General features: G+C 48.3%; 1 protein-coding gene across 1 annotated transcript in view; it reads left to right on the top strand.

Moving 5' to 3' along the window:
• PIK3CB (phosphatidylinositol-4,5-bisphosphate 3-kinase catalytic subunit beta) overlaps nt 1-18,200 on the top strand; it is a 104,399-nt gene that overhangs the window by 21,174 nt on the left and 65,025 nt on the right. Inside the window, exon 2 of the mRNA XM_056122091.1 lies at nt 3,688-3,788. The gene's annotated coding sequence lies outside the window, so the exon portion shown is untranslated. The remainder of the gene's footprint in view (nt 1-3,687; nt 3,789-18,200) is intronic.

Genomic DNA, 18,200 nt, shown 5'->3' with positions numbered 1-18,200 from the left:
AGGTAAGCTCTCTACCTGCTGTGCTATTGCTCCAGCCCTGCCACATGTTTGTTACATGGTTTGTATGTGTGCTGAGATAGTAGCATGTTGCTATTGTCTTCCTGGCCCACCAGGACAAAATAATCCAGTTTCCAAGTGCAGACTGTATGTAGATCATTCCATACACAGAATGATCTGCTTGACTGGCATTTTTTTTCTTTTTGGGTCACACCTGGCAATGCACAGGGGTTACTCCTGGCTCTGCACTCAGGAATTACTCCTGGCGGTGCTCAGGGGAACCATATGGGATGCAGGGAATCGAACCCGGGTTGGCCATGTGCAAGGCAAATGCCCTACCCTCTGTGCTATCGCTCCAGCCCCTTGACTAGCATTTTCATGCCAGAAGCATTACATTAACATTTGGAGAAAACCTCACCTCAAGGTCAATGCACTTGGTCAGATAATTCCACATTGTTTCCTAAGAAGCCATCCTGGTTTATACTGTTTGCAGGAGGGGAAAATGCTTTGTTGATTCAGCACTCCCAGAAGCACTTGATGCTGTCAGACCTTTTTGTCAGCCTGGCAGGTGTGAAATACTGTGTTGTTTTGTCTTTTTAATTTTTTCCCTTTGGAATATAGTAAAATGCAAAAAAAAATCATAAAGTATAACACCATATGCTTCCTTGTATAAATTCTGTTTTCATTTTTACAATATAGTTGTGTGAGTTGACCTTATTGTCTGGTTAGTAATAACATTCTTCTTACCTAAAGCATACTAAACAGTATACTTAATATTTGCCATTGGTCTGTAGTATGACAGAAGAACATTATTTTTTTCTGCAGTAAATAACTTTCTTTCTATTGTTTTGGAGTGGGGGGTATTTTGGGCTACACCTGGCAATACTTAGAGGTTCCTCCTGGCTCTGCACTCAGAAATCACTCCTGGAAATGCCCAGGGAGATCACATGGGATGCCAGGGACTGAACTCAGGTGTACTGCGTGCATAGCACGCGTCTGACCCATTGTACTATCTGGCCCCCTTCTTTCCCCTTTTTTTGGCTCAAAAATGTGGTTAAGGCTTTTCTCCTTGAACTGCCCAATGGACCATTTGTGGTGCTGGGGTTTGAAGCCAGGTTAGCCACATGTTAGGCAAGCACTTGTCTTGCTGTATCGTCTGTATCGTCTCTCTGGCCCTGTTTGATTCATCATCATCATTTTCGGTCTGTCAGGCTGCACTCTGGAATGGGGATCATTCCCAATGAGGCTTGGGCAGACAGGCCTGTGACTCCATGCTGAGCCTGGTGATGTGGTGCTTCTTAGCGCCCAGTGGTGCCGAGGGTTGCCAGGCTACACCCATTGGTGGTTGAGGAGCTTGTGCTGTGGATCCAACTGGGAGCCTTGTACATGCACGTGTGCACCACGACTTAGAGCTGGTTCCTGGCCTCTGTGATGATGAGGTTGATGGTGATGATGAAGATGATGAGGATGAGGATAAGGATGAGGATGATGGTGATGATGGTTTTGGGGTCACATCTGGCTTCCTTCTGCTTTTGCACTCAGGAATCACTCCTGGCAGGCTCTGCTCTGGGAACCATTCAAGATGCCAGGGTTTGAGCCTGGGTTGGCCTCATGTGAGGCAAGCAGCTAGTACTGTTGCTCTGACTCTCTGTTCTACTAGTCCTTAAGTTGTATTATTTTATGGTGGTCCTGTCTACACCCAGGAGGTCTGGTGGGTGACACATTGTGCCTGGGATTCAACTCTGCAAGGCATTTGTGCCTTTGAGCTAAATCCCCAGTCCCCTGTCCCCACTGTCTGCTTTCCTTTTTGACTAGGGATTATCCACTAGAGCGGTTTCAGGTTCACAGGAAGTCAGCAGGAAGTAGCTCCTGCCCCCACAGTATCCCTCCCCTGCACAACCCCCCTCCCTCAGCAAGTGGGTTATTTTTGAGTTAAGTATTCACTTTTGGTAAAGTCAGAAATTTGATGTATTTTGACATTGTTTTAAAATTTTATTTTGCAACATTCCTATCATTTAAAAAATAGTGCTATAGATAATTTTCTTGACTTTTGCTTTCCGGGGAGGCTTTCCCTGCAGTGCTGGATCCATAGCACAGTGGGTAGGGCATTTGCCTTGCCATGCATCCAACCCGGCCAACCCGAGTTCGATTCTCTTCGCCCCTCTTGGAGAACCCGGCAAGCTACGGAGAGTATCTCACCCACAAGGCAAAGCCTGGCAAGCTACCCGTGACATATTCGATGTGCCTAACATAGTAACAACAAATCTCACAACAGAGACTTTACTGGGTAACTCGAACAAATCGATGAACAACAGGAGGACAGTGCCACCATGCTACAGTGCTTGGGGGCCACTGGGCCCACCAGAGGCAGTGTGCCAAGGAGCCTCCAGCCCAGCCTTGTGCTTGCAGGAGTGCAGCTCAGTTTTGTCTGAAGTATATCACTGGTCAATGGGACCCCCTAGGCTGGGATGTTTGCAGCAGCATATCCGGTGTGTGTGATGTGTGATGTGAGAGAGGGGCGGGGCTCGCACCTGGGCCTCACCTGCAGGAGGGCTGCTCTACCACCCAGCTCCCCCCAGGGATCCTCTAAAGAGATTTCTTTTTTAAAGGGACTCTGTGCCAGGCTGTTTTTTCACTTGGGGAAACCCAGAGTAGGGCGGGTGAGAACCCTCCCCGCCCCAAGGGACCCAGCCTCAGCAGCCGGCCTCCACTACCCCACCGCTGCCATGCTCCAGGCCGCTTTCCACACTCTTGGGCATGAGTGAACATATTCCTCAACACATCATAAGACACTTCCTACCTATTTTCCATAATTACCACACCATATTTGATGGGGTTCAGACATTAGGCAACAAATCATAGAGAATATATAGATATGTGATATATATTATATATAATATATTATATTATACATATATCTCGGAGAGCCCGGCAAGCTACCGAGAGTATCCCGCCCGCATGGGCAGAGTCTGGCAAGCTACCCGTGGTGTATTTGATATGCCAAACACAGTAACTATAACAGGTCTCATTCCCCTGACCCTGAAAGAGCCTCCAGTCGTTGGGAAAGACGAGTAAGGAGCGGCTGCTAAAATCTCAGAGCTGGAAGGAATAGAGATGTTACTGGCACCCGCTCAAGTAAATCGAGAAACAACGGGCTGACAGTGATACAGTGAAAGGAAGATTATAAAGCATTGAAAGGTATTTAAAGAAAATAAATTCAACCCCCTGAAAGTTAACTTTAAACGTTTAATGAAGATGATGACATGTCACTGGTGTTCTGTGGGATGTGAGTTGATTTGTAGAGTTCATTTTCTGCATAGATGCTTTCCTTATTTTGTGTGCCAAACATTATTCAAGGTAAAGAGGAAAATGAAATAGGTTACTCGCAGAAGCTTGTGATGCAGAGTAATGGATTGAGAAACAAAACTAGTATATTCTAAGAAAGGTTTCAAGAAGGAGATGATGGTCTAAAAATGAGAGCCTCTGGCTAGCTATGTGCACCACGGTCTCTTCCATTAATAACTCTGTTATTGTAATGCTGTGGTTCCTGGGTCTTCTGTTTCCTATATTTGTTACAAATAAAATGACATATAAGTGAATAATATATCTGATTTAGTCTGTCTTTTTAATTTAATACACTTAGGTGTATTAATACCGTTTAAGATTAATTCTTTCTTTTTTTCTTTGTAGTTAACTTCTCATCTGCAAGTCTTCCATGAAATCTTCAATTGAAAAAATAAGTAATGCCATTTGTTTCTCTCCAAGACTGAAATGGGGGCTGTGTTTTCGAGGTAAGTGTCCAATTTTTAAAGTCTTCAATTATTTACATTATTTTTCCGAGTTTAAACATAGAAGTAAAAAGGTAAAGGTAAAGGCCCTCCCGTTGATCGTCGATTTGCTCGAGCGGGCCCAGTAACGTCTCCATTGGAGACTTTGTTGTTACTGTGTCTGGCATATCGAATACTCTCGGTAGCTTGCCGGGCTCTCCGAGAAAAGGTAAAAGGCCCTCCCGTTGATCGTCGATTTGCTCGAGCGGGCCCAGTAACGTCTCCATTGGGACTTTGTTGTTACTGTGTCTGGCATATCAAATACTCTCGGTAGCTTGCCGGGCTCTCCGAGAGGGGCGGAGGAATCGAACTCGGGTCGACCATGTTGGCCGCTTGTAAGGCGAACGCCCTACCCGCTGTGCTATCGTAAAATGTAAAATTTGTTTAGGTTCTAAAATTTTTATCCGGGGAGAGGATGAGGAAGGAAATGTCAGGGTTTATTATTTTTGTTTTTTGTGCCATGCCAGGTGTGCTCAGGACTTACTCCTGACTCTGTGCTCAGGGATCACACCCGACAGTGCTCAGGGGCCCATATGTGTTGCCAGGGGTCGACATAGGTCAGCTGTGTGCAAGGCAAGCTCTTTATCTACTGTCCTATCACTGGCCCATTTTATTGTTATACTATTTTTTTTGTGTTTGTGTGTAGTCTGATTTTTAGGATTGTTTATAATAGCTAGTGAAGGTTGAGCGGGGTCATTTAGTTGTAGTGGGAGCTTTTTAGAGAAGTTAAATGAAAACTAGTTTTATTGGATTTTACCAATTGGGAGGTCATTGTTTGCCCCAGGAGTTCCAATGGCAATGAAAATAGCAATAATTGAAGCTTGAAACGGTGATGATGAAGCAATTTTCTGCTCCAGCCCTGGGGTTAGAGTCAACATCTCTGGATATCTGGCTTCAATCCTCTGGTAGAGCAATGAATGCCAACCATTTCCTCCTAGATTTATCACGATATGTTTTGCACACATGTGATTACTCAAGTATTTTATTAATAATGGTCACTCCTGGCAGGGCTTGACTTGAGTGGCCATGCCTGGTGTCCAGTCAGACCGTTCTGGGGTCCTCAGGGTTACACCTAGGGGGCCCATCTCTCTCTATTCTCCAGTGGTCTGGGGGCCTGGGGAACCTGCTCATGTAGCGGTCAGATTTAGGCCCTGGCACATGCAAGGCAAGTATTCGACCACATGAACTATTTTCCCGCCCCTGCCCAAATGTTTGTGTTTCTTTTTTTGGTCAGGGGTGAGGGTGGGCAGCATACCTTGTGGTGCCCAGAGGGCCATGTGCTGTGCCCCAGCTGATCAAACGGGGTCAGGTCCACAGAAGGCAAGTGCTTTACACCTCGCGCTGTTTGTCTCTCAGGACCCTGTCACTTCTTTATCTGTTCATCTGTTGTTGGATGTTACGGGTTGTTTTCATATGCTGGCTCTGGTAAAGAGTTCTGTGATGAACACGAGGTATGCATCTATCTTTTGGAATGCACGTTTTTCTGTTTGCGGTAGATGCCAAGATACAGAATTGCTGTGTTGAATAGAAGCTTTATTCTTGCTTTTTGCTTTTTTTTGGGGGGGAGGGTTTGCACCTGGCAATGCACAGGGGTTATTCCTGGCTTTGCACTCTGGAATCACTCCTGGTGGTGCTCAGGGGACCATACGGGATGCTGGGAATCGAACACAGGTCGGCTGTGTGCAAGGCAAACGCCCTACCGGCTGTGTATCGCTCCAGCCCCCTATTCTTGCTTTTCGGACAAGCCTCCGTACTGTTTTGTCACAGCGATGGAACCAGGCAGTGTTGCATTCCCACCAGCAGTGAATGAGGGTTCCCTTTCCACCACATTCCCACGAATGCCAGCTGTTTCCAACCTTTCTGATATGTGCTGTTCTCCCTGGTGTGAAGTGTCATCTTCTTACTTGTCATTTTGGTTTGCTGTTCATAAGTGACTGAACTCTTTTTCTTTTGTTTTTGTTTTTGGGCCATACCTGCTGGTACTCAGGATTCACTCTTAGCTCTGTGCTTGGGGATCACTCCTGGCCCTACATGGGGTGTGGGGGATTGAACCTGGGTCGGCCTGTGTGAGGCAAGTACCTTACCTGCTGTACTATCTCTTTGGCTCTTGTTAACTTTTGAGATTGAGACTTTTATAAGGGGGCTGGAGAAAGCTTCTTGTTGACTGACACATTATATTTAACAGTTGAGTAAAGATAAAGCTGGTTCAGGTGCTTATAATAGGCTAATAAATTAATTAGGGGAAAGTGTTAATGAGGTTACAACTCTTAGAGATGTTTTTGACACTGTACCGTATTTATGTGGTAACTAATGCTCGGGCACTTGGCCTGGCGTTGTCTAGCTTGGTACAGAGCATTTGCTCTGCAGGGAGACCTGAGTACCCAGCACTCAGCACAAAGCCAAACAAAACACTTTGGAAAATTTGAAGTGGATTATATTGTCTTGTTATTGTTGTGTTTTTCTTGGGGGGGAGCAAATGACATGTTTTGCTTTGAAAAAGTTTATTTTCGTCTAGGCTTCTTACCTCATTAGGAGCCATGTGAGTGAGTGGTACAGTTTTAACTGCAGTGGTTTATTGGTTCCTCTTCCTCCAGTTCCGCGTCTCGGCCTCGGGGTGCTTTTTTCTTTAATGTGCATTGCATGTTTACGCAGTCAGAAAAAATTGTTCATAAAGATCATATTGTTGAACTGCAACTGTTTCTGTTCCTTTGATAACGCGCTCCTGCCTTTGCCGAGAAAATAACTGTGGTCAGATTGTCATGTACTCTCCCATGGACAGTAAGGATATTGTGAAAGAAATTCTGGCTATCTGTGTAGCATGACCTTTCAAAACTGTTTTCTTTGCTGCAAGCATCTCGCTTAGCCTTTTGACTGCCACATGACAGAGGAAGTGACTCTACAGGGCGGCATAAATGGCTGCCTTGTTGGTCTCCGAGCAGTTCGCGGACACGAGTGCACGGTAAACAACCACTTACCTACTCGGTCTGCGCTGATATGGAGAATTAGCTAATTTTACGTATAGCGCAGTGGTTCATTGTAAGAGCAGATTTATATCATGTGCCTGTAACTTAAATAAGAAATCCCTTGTTACTTTGCACAGAGATCTAATTTGTTTGCACATGCCTGGCGTGCCTAGGTTGGGGTGACCCCCTGTGCACGGCCTGGCGTCCCATGCACTGCTGGGGTGCATTTGCCGAGGGCTCCCCAGCATCGCCCCAAAACGTAATACGACCTCAAAGGTTTCGTGTTTCTTGATTAATAGAGGTGGTTACGTACAATCCGTGGCTGTAAATCCACTGTGGTTTGGGCAAGGATTTTTTGGTTTGTTTTGGGGCCACACTCAGCTGTGCTCAGGGCTTCCTCCTGGCTCTGGGCTCAGAGATCACTCTTGGTGGGGCTCACCTGTATGGGATGCTGGCGATAAAACCCAGGTCAGCCCAAGGCAAGCGCCCTATCTATCCAGCTCACGGGCAGAGATTTTAAAGCAACTTTGAGGCCTCTTCCTGCAGGTTCTATGCAGCCGTGAGAATTTCCTTTAAATCTGTGAAGGGGGGGCCGGAGTGATAGCAAAGTGGGAAGGGCGTTTGCCTTACACCAGGCTGACCCGGGTTCAATCCCCGGCATCCCATATGGTCCCCCAAGCACCGCCAGGAGTAATTCTGAGTGCAAAAGCCAGGAGTAACCCCTGAGCAATGCATGGTGTGACTCAAAAAGCAAACAGACAAACAAAAAAAAACGAAAACCAAAAACTAAAACAAAACTGTGAAGGGGCTTAAGGGTAAGTACTGCCTGATTTTAAACCTTTATTCTGAACTGGAGTGATAGCACAGCGGGTAGGGCATTTGCCTTGCACGCGGCCGACCTGGGTTCGATTCTCAATCATCCTATATGGTCCCCTGAGCACCACCAGAAGTAATTCCTGAATGCAGAGCCAGGAGTAACCCCTTAGCATCGTAGGGTGTGACCCCCCCCAAAAAAAATAGTAAACCCAGTGTTTTCTTTGTGTGTGGGTTTTATATATTTTTTTAGTCTTAAATGAAACTTTATTTAAACACCATGATTTATGAAGTTGTTCACAGTACAGTTTCACGTCTTCAGTGTTCCACACTAGTCTCCCCACCAACATGCCCTTCCCTCCACCAGAGTGTCCCCAGTGTCCGTCCATCCCCCCCACCCCCTCTTTTAGCAGGCACAAAAGAATTTATGTTACTGCTTGTTACAACATGTATCTTGTTATGATGTTGCCAAAGTCCTAACCGGAGGATTTACTGAGCTGTTCTACTGAGCTGTTCACTGTGAGTTGGGCCTTCTGGGTTACTGTTTCTACTCACTGAGCTGAGTGGGCTCCTACTCAGCTTTCCCATCTCATTTTCTGTGACTCTGTGAGGTCTGGAGGCCGAGGCCTGCAGGGGCTTTGGAGCGGCTGATCAGCTGCGGGGCTCTCTGCCGGCTCTTGAGATCGGTTGTGAAGGTGGGCGTATGAGCTGGCATATGGATCGCACTGTATTTCGAAATTTGTTTAGCTTAATACTGGGAGATTCTATCTAGCTATATATTTTGTTTCCATATTTTAAACTATTCAATCCTATTGCCTCTTCTTTAGTCTATATCTAAGTTTTGGATCACTGTCACTGACCTCCCATTGTTCATCGATTTGCTCGAGCAGGCAGCAGTAACATCTCACAACAAATTGTGAGACTTGTTACTGTGTCTGGCATATTGAATACTGCACGGGTGGCTTGCCAGGCTCTGCCGTGCGGGTGAGATACTCTCGGTAGCTTGCTGGGCTCTCCGAGAGGGGCGGAGGAATGAACTGGGGTTGGCCATGTTGGTTGCGTGCAAGGCGAACGCCCTACCCACTGTGCTATCGCTTCAGCCCAAGTTTTGGATATTATTTAAAACAACAGCAACAACAACAACCCACATCTACCATTCAGGTATATGTAGCGTCTTTGGAACAGAGCTCCTACCATCCTGGGCTCAGAGCTATTGTACAGCACATGGGGCATTTGCCTTTCAGAGATGCCCACCTGGGCTCGATCCCCAGCACCCTGTCTGGTCCCCCAGGCCCTGCAGGCGTGATCCCTGAGTGAAGAGCTGGAAGGAAGCCCTGAGCACCGCAGGGTGGCCCCCAAACAGTAACAGCAACAACAGGCGTTCTGTTCCTTGTTCCCTGATTGCTACCTCATGAGACTTCCTAGGGAACAGACTTTTGGGGTTTGTTTTCAGTTTCTTTTCTCCCCAGCAATAACCGATTTTATTTCATCATGATTTTACATTATGTTTTAGTCTGTTTTTCTCTCCATTTTTTTTTTGTTGTTGTTAGTTTGTTTCTCCTCCAGAGCTTCTCTCCTCACCCCCGTTGGCTGGCTGTTGTATACTACTGCTGCTGCAGTGGGATGTCACCCGTGCTGGGCTGTGTTACGGTCATAGGTCAGGTCATGGTGCCCACACACTTGGCCCTGGGTGCAGGAGAAGGGCAGCGCTTGGAGCTGTGGCATGTTTGCACACGTTTGCCACTGTTGTTGCAGTGACCCGACTGGAGACACTCCCTGGGTCTCTCCAGCGCTCACATGCGCCCACCAGGCCTCACTTTCGGGCTGAGGGGCTTGCACACCTTCCATTTACTTAATTGAACCACTGGGAAATACACAGTAACAAAGTTGCTCCTGATTGGGTCTAAGTTCTTCTGGATTGGGTTTTAGTAATACAATGTACCAACACTTGTCCCTTCCAAGTGTGCCTTTCTCACCACTCATTTCCGTAGTTTCCTGTCTGCAGTTGGACTGCGCCCCCCATGGCAGGCACTTTCTCTGTCTCTGTCTCTGTCTCTCTTTCCCCTCCCCCTCCCTCCCTCTCTCACTCCCTCACCTGTTTTTTTTTTTTTTTTTTAATCTATTGCGGTTCTTGTCAGGGTCTCGCCTTCTTTTTGTGGTTAGGATCATGCTGGATGCATGTGTGTGCACTAGGGATTTGAACTCATGGCAGCAAGTTGGGCAGGTACTTTAAGCCTTTAGTGACTTGTGAGCTTGAGCATTTGCCCCCTTATATATATAATGCACACATTATATATATCTGACTCCTTCCTTCCTTTTTTCCTTCCTTCCTTCCTTCCTTCCTTCCTTCCTTCCTTCCTTCCTTTTTTCCTTCCTTCCTTCCTTCCTTCCTTCCTTCCTTCCTTCCTTCCTTTTTTCCTTCCTTCCTTCCTTCCTTCCTTCCTTCCTTCCTTCCTTCCACCCACCCACCCCAATCTCATCTTTACTTCCCCCCTTTTCCTTCAGAACTCTATTTGCTCTCTGGATGGAGTAGGGGAATAAGCAAAGCACAGAGCATTGAGCCGGATGTGAATCGGGGAGAGATGTGGGTTTTGATCTGGGCCTTGCAGCTTTCTAAGACGTTGGGCACAATTAGTGGTCTAAATCACTGTCATAAACCGAAAATCAAAAGTGGTTTAAGCACAGTTGCTGTGTATTTCTTACTCATGGAACGACTGCAGTGGCCAGAGCTCTTTCCTGGGGGCTTCTCATCCAGGTGGCTTTTTCCATCTTGTAATTCGTTCATCCTCTGACCGGTCCAGAGGAAAGAAGGTGTCACAGCAGACCGGCTTTGCAGAAAGCCCTCACCTGAAGTGACACTCGCTCTCCTCGACATCCCACAGCAGAGAACTCAGCCGTGGCTGCTCTCTCCTGCCCAGGTGAACACTAGTGCCCAGCCACCTTAAGTGCGAAGAAAGCTAGTTAGTGTCTGCCGTACTGTAGCATTATGGGCATCTGTAAAGTCGAGACTGGAGCCTGAAGACTCACAGCACCATCGCTCGTCCTCCCCAGCGGTTCAGTTTATATTTAAAAGGCATTGGCAGGGAGCTAGAACCATAGTACAGAGGGGACGGCATTTGCTCTGCACACGGCTGATCTGGGTTCTATCCCCAGCATCCTATATGGTCCCCCGAGCACTGACAGGAGTACTTCCTGAGTGTAGAGCCAGGAGTAACCCTAGAGCATCCCCGGGTATGATGGTGAAAAAAGCAAAAAATAAAAAGGCATTGGCAAAGTGTGTCTGGTTTGTCTCTGGCCTCCTTGTTTAAATGCAGCTTGGGGGAATATGAGATGCTGCAACTGGATTTCCTCATCGTTGAGTCTTCATCATCACAACCAGGCCTCTCTTCACTCTGATGTTCTATCAGGGTTCTGGGTATAAGATGCATCTCGATCGTAAAACGTAAAGAAGCTTATTATTATTGTCACTTTTTATTTTTGGGCCACACCTGGTGATGCTCAGGGCTTACTCCTGGCTCTGTACTCCGGGATCACTCCTGGTGGACCATATTGGGTTCTGGGGATGGGACCTGGGTTAGCCACATGCAAGGTCAGCACCTTCCCTGCTTCTACCTGAATGGAAGCTTATGTGAGGTGAGATAGCGATGAGCATGTATTTGTGCAGATATATTTCATTGGTAGAAATATTAACTTTAGGGGAAGGAGAAATAGCAGAGGGTAACCCTTGTCTTACACGTGACTGATCACGAACAATTCTGGTTCAGTTTGTGGCACCACATACAGTCCCCTAAGCACCCCTGGGTATAACCCCCTCTTCACTCCCCTTAAAGTAGAAATACTAAATTAAGACCTTCTTGGCACATTCTGTATTTTCTTTGAAAAACCTTAGACTTTTAAACATCCCTAAAAATTGAATTGAGGAAGCTGGAGCATGTGTGTGTTTTAAAATTTGAACTCTCTGATTTCAAGGGAATTATCTCCATAGTCACTGCAACTGAAGCTTGGTAGATCACAATTGGGTGATGGAAGTGTCATAATTTTTTTCTAATGACAAAAGTCTTGCTTTTTTGGGGGTGGGTGTTGGTGCCTCCCAAATGCGACTAGACTTGGGGCAGGTGTCTGCTCGGCTTGTACCTTCTATACCCGGAACTACCTCCCAGCCCTGGGAATTTTGTATTTATATAATGACCTAATTTTAAAATTTCATCTAATGTGCTCTTACATTGTTAATAACATCAAAGATAAGTTAGTGTTAGGTTTTAGTTTTCAGTTCTGTTCGTCTCAGTAGATTCTTGATCAGAGTGATGCTAATTTCAGGGTTAACTTTATTTGCAAATATATTAAGGCTGTATATATGTAAGAATATTAGAAATACTCTTGGGGGAGGGAAAATAGATGTTTAAGGACATTTATATATATATGCAAATTTTGGCTTGTTGGTTGTCATAGTTGCATAATGTGAACTTGTAATCTTGCAGGCCTTGTTCCAGTTGTCTCTTGTACTAGCAAACCACCTCAGAACAGTGCGTCAGGCATTCGTTCTGCTCTGCCCTGACCCTCTGCTCAGGGATTTGGATCAGGCCAAGCGCAGTGGTGGTGTCCGCATCTCAGGAGAAAGAGGATGGAGCCCCAGAGGGTCGCATCATAAAACCTCTTTGCGCAGAATGACCAGTCCTCAGGATATCAGCAGAGGCAAGGAGGGAGGGCAGCCTCCAGAGAAGCTGGCAGAACACTGAAAACTGGCTTCAGAGTGCTTTTAATTGCAGGACAAGGAAGGGGCTAGCTAATGAACTACAGTGATTTTACTTCATTTTATTATTGTTATTATTTTGGCTTTTTGGGGTCACAACTGGCAATGCCCAGGGGTTATTCCTGGCTCTGCACTCAGGTATTACTCCTGGCGGTGCTTCGGGGACCATATGGGGTGTCGGGGATCGAACCCTGGTCCGCCACTTGCAAGGCAAACATCCTGTCCACTGACTGTTGTTCCAGGCCCACTTGAGTGTTTTTAAGACCAGTCCTCCATGTCTCTTTGTGTTGCTCTGGTGGAGAGGCGAGGCCTGCCCTGCACCTGAGCTGGGTGACTGCTTACCCAGTTGAATCAAGCAAAGAGATAGTCCTCAACTAGTTTGCACACTAGCTGTAGGCACTGGGCACTTTCTTCTTGCTGTCTGAAGGCTGGCTGCTGCTGAGCTGAGGGCAATGCACCTTCTGAGCATACGTGGTGTTTTCACCAGCCCTCACTCTGGGCGGGGATTCCTTTCGCTACTATGGAAAAAGGTATGAGGATTCTTAAAACAAATCAGAAGTAGGGGCTGACCCGGAGGCAAACAGCTCTTACCTCATAAGCTAAGCAGAAGGCCATGCTTTGTTTGGGGGGCCACACCTGACGGTGCTCAGGGCTGACTCCTGGCTTGTGCTCAGGGATCACTCCGGAGTCAACTGCATGCCAGGCCCTTGCCCTATCTGCTGTCCTCCCACTCCAGCCCGAGGTTCTGATCTCCGCACGGCCCTGACAGCTGTGCCCCCGTGACACAAGAATTCGAGATCTCTGGCATACCACAGCCAGTGGGTGGGACCCACCAGGCCATGAGTGTGACTTACAGTACTGTGTTCGTGTGTGTGTGAGTGTACGTGCACACGTGTGTGTGTGTGTGTGTGTGTGTGTGCGCGTACGCGTGCCTCGCCTCGCCATCATTGCAGTGACAGTGGGAAGGGAAGGGAAAGCTCGCGAGCTGCCATATAGTCCAGCAGTTTCACTTACTGACGTATATCTGGAGAATACAGTTGCCAACCCCAGCTGGTACGTATACGAACTGGTACCTATATAGATTAACCATATTTGTTTAGGCATGGGTGAACCTTAAGGGCTATGTGAAATAAGTCAAAAGGGGGAAAAAAAACATGCTTTCACTTGATAATGTGAAATTTAAAACAAACACATAAAAACCTGAGCTCATAAAGATAACGGGCTGGAGCCATTCCAGCAATTAAGCAATTAAGGCTCTTGCCTTGCACTGGCCCATCCAGATTCTATATCCAGATTCTATACTCCCTCCCCCCCCCCCCCCCCCACACACACACACACACACACTGTGCTCAGGGCTTACTCTAGGCTCTGCACTCGGGGATCACTCTTGGGACTGTAAGGGGATGCTGGGGATTGAACCTGGGTTGGTTGTGTCCAAGACGAACGGCCTCCTTGCTGCACTAGTGCTCTAGCCCCCGCAGCATTGTTTTTAAAGCAGTTTTTCGACCAATGGAAACATTTCAGTTCTTCTATTTTTGTGATTTCAAGTACGCAGTGCAGTATTATTTGTTTTATATTTCTTTTTAAAAATTTTTTTTTATATTTCTTATATATTTATTATTAATTAGGCCGCGATGCTTCATTTTAATATCCACCCAACCAATTGGTTTGAAACAAAAAGTTTGTACCATTTGACCCCCTTCATCCTTCCTCCCACCCCTAACCAATCAGCTTTCTGTCCCCGTGATCATGTAGGACAGTTTCGTGTGTAAGATGACAGTATTCAGAGGTGAGCGGGAAGAGTTGCAGGCGGGGCTTTCGGAGCTTCTGGGCACCACGAACCGGGCCTCACTGTGGTCTGTGGCTGGGGCGAGACTGGGGGGCAGCGAGGGGCTTTCACCCAGCCTCCTCCAATAGCCCATCCTCCCATCGTGAGGTTGAGGCTCATCTGTTGCCTGCCTGCCGCCACTCACCTCACACCCCTTGCTCGCAGCAGGCCGAGCTGGACAGTGCTCTGGCGGTTTCATTCTGTGCCCCAGTCCCCCAGTCGATGGGACCCCCCAGAGGCCCCGCCGTTGCTCCTGTCTGCCTTTCCCTGCCTCCGAGACCCTCCTCGGCTCCCTGGGCCATCCCCATTGTGGCCTGGACCCCAAGGACATGCTTCCTTCTGGTTTTCTCCGGCGTTCTGAGTTCAGTCCCTACTTCCTGTCCCTGGCGAGGGGGAAATGAAAGCTGCACACAGAAGCGTTTTGTCACTCACAGTTCGGCGCGGAGGAGGAGAGCCTGGAGCTCAGACTGGCACTGACAGCTCAAACAGCACGCAGCCGAGTGATCCCCAGAGCTTGGCAGGGATGCCAGCTTTTTTGAAAAGGATGCTCTTTTATTTTTATGCACTTCCAACTGATTTTCCAAACGACAGCAGACAGATACCTTGTCGGTCCCGAGCCTGGAATAGTGCATTGCCCCCGCCCCCACACACACACATAACCCATTTGCGATTCTTCTCATGTTACTGTTTGCTGTTCAGATGACTTCCTGGCGCCCGTTCAGTTCCTCGACGGGAGGCTGTTGGTGCGTTACTCACCAGCACCACTGCACACGCATGACTCACCCGCCCGGCACTGGCATGTGGGCCTCCTGTGCCGCCCGGCCATTCTCATGGCCATGATGTCACCGGCTGTAAACAAGTCCCACAGTTGATCGGATGCCACTTCTGGGCATGGGCATTGAAAGGAGCACCCAGTTCATGTGTGTTGGGTCCTTTGTCACCGGAGTGAGAAACATTAGTCATGCGTCTTTAGAAACTTGGTAAATATGTCCCGTGTCCGGTGTTGTGGGCTGGCCTCATTAAGGAGCAGAGGAGAGTTTACCCGCAGCCCAGGGTCGTGGGGAAATATCAGGGGTGGGAGAGATGCCACCTGCCATCTGCCACCCAAAAGGAGGGCGCAGGAGACTGCTTGGGGGCATCTCATTTATTCTCCTATGTGGGGGGCCTCGGCAGTGCTCAGTGTCCCTGTACCAGGTCACACTGAGGCTCCCACGTGCCAGCAGGTATCTTTGTGGCTGGCACCAGGGGTCTGAGTGCCGCTACTCAGGGTCATACTCGCTTGCCTGTGATGTAATGGAATTTCTGTCAGTACTTGCAGCAAGACAAGTATAGTGCTTAGGTGTGTTTTTTTTGTTTGTTTGTTTATTTTTATTTTATTTTCTTTTGGGGGGGGTCACCCAGTGATGTTCAGGGGTTACTCCTGGCTCTGCGCTCAGGAATTCCTTCTGGCAGTGCTTGGGGGACCAGATGGCATGCTGGGGATTGAACTTGGGTCAGCTGCATGCAAGGCAAACGCCCTACCTGCTGTATTATCCTACCTGCTGTATTGTCGCTCCAGCCCCAGGTGTATCTTTAAAGGAAGGTCATCCCTGCTTTCAGAAGAGCTCCAGGACACATCATCCTCCGGCAGCTGGGGTATCCGGCATGTGCCTGAGCCCCCCTTGACCCGGCTTTGTGGGGAGTGGTGGTGGTACTCTCCCTCACCCTCTTCCCAGCACTGCTTGGGAGGCCCAGAGGGCATGAAAGGCAGTACCTCAGAACGCCAGCCCTCAGGCCCAGCAGCTGAGCGGGCGCTGCTCCCGTCCTGGTCTCTGCCAGTGCCCGCCCCACATGAAGGTGGGCACCGGGCGGGCCAGGCCAGAGCCGCTCTTCCCAGCAGGCGCCTCGTAGCACAGAGCCTCTGCTGACAGCGGGAGGAAGCGCTCCCTTGGGCTGGGTGCCGCTGGTGCCCCTGAGGCCAGCGTCAGCGTTGGCAGCCGTCTGGCACTCGGCATTCCGCCTCCTTCCCGCACACTGTCACTGACTCTGTCATGGATTTGGGAGCTCTCCAGTAATTGCGTAAATTGTATTTGTATTTTGCCACAAGCAACAGCACTCTAATTTTGGTCTTTTTTTTTAAGTCTTTGAGCCATTGACCCTAAATTGAATGATGCAATATAAGAGCAGCAGTGAATGTTGAACAGATGTCAGTGTTTCCTGGGGTTCTGCCCAGGGGTCAGGTAATGGGGATGAACCCAGGTACCTTACCGTACCTCCGTGCTAGTGCTCTGAACCCAGACGGCAACTTCATTTATTTATTTTAAAAAGAGATTTGAGGGGCTGGAGCGATAGCTCAGCAGGTAGGGTGTTTGCCTTGCATGTGGCCAACCTGGGTTCGATTCTCAACATCCTATATGGTCCCCTGACCACCAGGAGTAATTCCTGAGTGCAGAGCCAGGAGTAGTAACCCCTGAGCATCACCAGGTATGACCCAAAAAGCAAAATAAATAAATAAATTAGAAAAAAAGGGGGTTTGAGGGAGCTGGAGTGATAGTACAGTGTATAGGGCATTTGCCGTGCATGTGGCCGACCCTGATTCGATTCTCAGCATCCCATATCGTCCCCCGAGCACTGCCAGGAGTAATTCCTGACTGCAGAGCCAGGAGTAACCCCTGTGCATCTCCGCGTATGGCAAAAAAAGAAAAGGGGGGGGGTTGATAAGACTGAGTGTATTATAGTTTCTGTTAACCCAGGAGAGATGATTAAGCACCCCAGCTCTGCTAATACAGATCTGTCTGTGGGAATTTCTGTAGAAATAGATTCATTCTGGGAAATTCACACAAGCACGCCGCCTTGGGAGGTCGCGGGCGACGCCTGGCTAGGAATGCCGCTGCCTCTAGGCACCCACATTCCTGACATTGGGAAGGTGTAGGTGGTGCTGGGGACACACCCCCTGGTGGCACTTCTTTTGCCACTGAGTCATCACCTGGGCCTGTCTGGTTTTGTTCTCAGGGATCACTTCCTGTGGGGCTCAGGACCAGAGTCGGGTCAGACGCTTGCAAGGCAACACCTGACCCGCTCTCCATAGGGCCGGGCCCCCAGGCTTGTGTTTTAAGATCCAGAAGCAGAGCTGCTCACCTGGGTGTTGTCTTGGTGGCTCCGAGTGCCACAAACTCTGCAGGGGTAGTCCTGGTGGCCCCCCTCCCCCGCCCGCAACAGTCGCAGTAACAGGTAAGAGTATTCATCCAAGAGTTTCGGCAGCATGCATGATGATTCTGAATCGTTGCAGAGTGGCGCTTCTACATGTACTTGGCAGAAGTACAGTGATGGGGATGAGACGACCGTCTTTCGCCTGGGAGGTTCTGCTCTGTGTTTCTGCTGTAGTCACAGCAGCAGCCATGGGGTGGGAAGACAGGGAGCCCCGATGGGCTGAGATGCCCTCCCTCGGTCTTCGGGATGGGCACCTGCCCGAGAGTGAGATCGTGGGGGTGGTGCTGGCTCTAAGTCGCTTCTCCTAGTCTTGTCTTTTCTTCTCTTATGAACTTTCTGGTAAGCTTTTCTTGGCATATCAAGTAGAAGTAAATACTGGGTAAGTACTTTCATTTTCATTTTTTTCATTTCATCATCCTATTAATCGTCGATTGCCTCGAGCAGGCCCCAGTAACGTCTCCTTCATCCTAGCCCTGAGATTATATTCAAGGCTCTTTAGGAGAATGAGACCCATCATTGTTACTGGTATTTGGCATATTGGGTACGCCACGGGGAGTTTGCCAGACTCTGCCCTGTGGGCAGGCTACATTCGATAGCCTGCAAGTTTGTCCAAAGTAGGAATGAGATAAAAAGATGTCTTGATAAGATGTCGAGAGGCCAAGTACTTTCATATTTAAATTTTTTTCCTTTCAGTCTCTTACGATTTCTTCCCCGATGTGCAACGTGTGTGGTTTGGATGAGCCCTAGCCCCTTTATTGGGATGTGTTGACCTCTGCCTGTCACTTGATTTAGAGATGTGAAGAGCCCGCTGGGCCGGGGAAGCTGAGAACAGG

Source organism: Sorex fumeus, unplaced genomic scaffold (genome assembly GCF_029834395.1).
Source record: "Sorex fumeus unplaced genomic scaffold, SorFum_2.1 ptg000044l, whole genome shotgun sequence".
NCBI lineage: Eukaryota > Metazoa > Chordata > Mammalia > Eulipotyphla > Soricidae > Sorex > Sorex fumeus.
The sequence above is the reverse complement of the archived record's forward strand: the minus strand, read 5'-3'. Positions and strand labels throughout refer to the sequence as shown.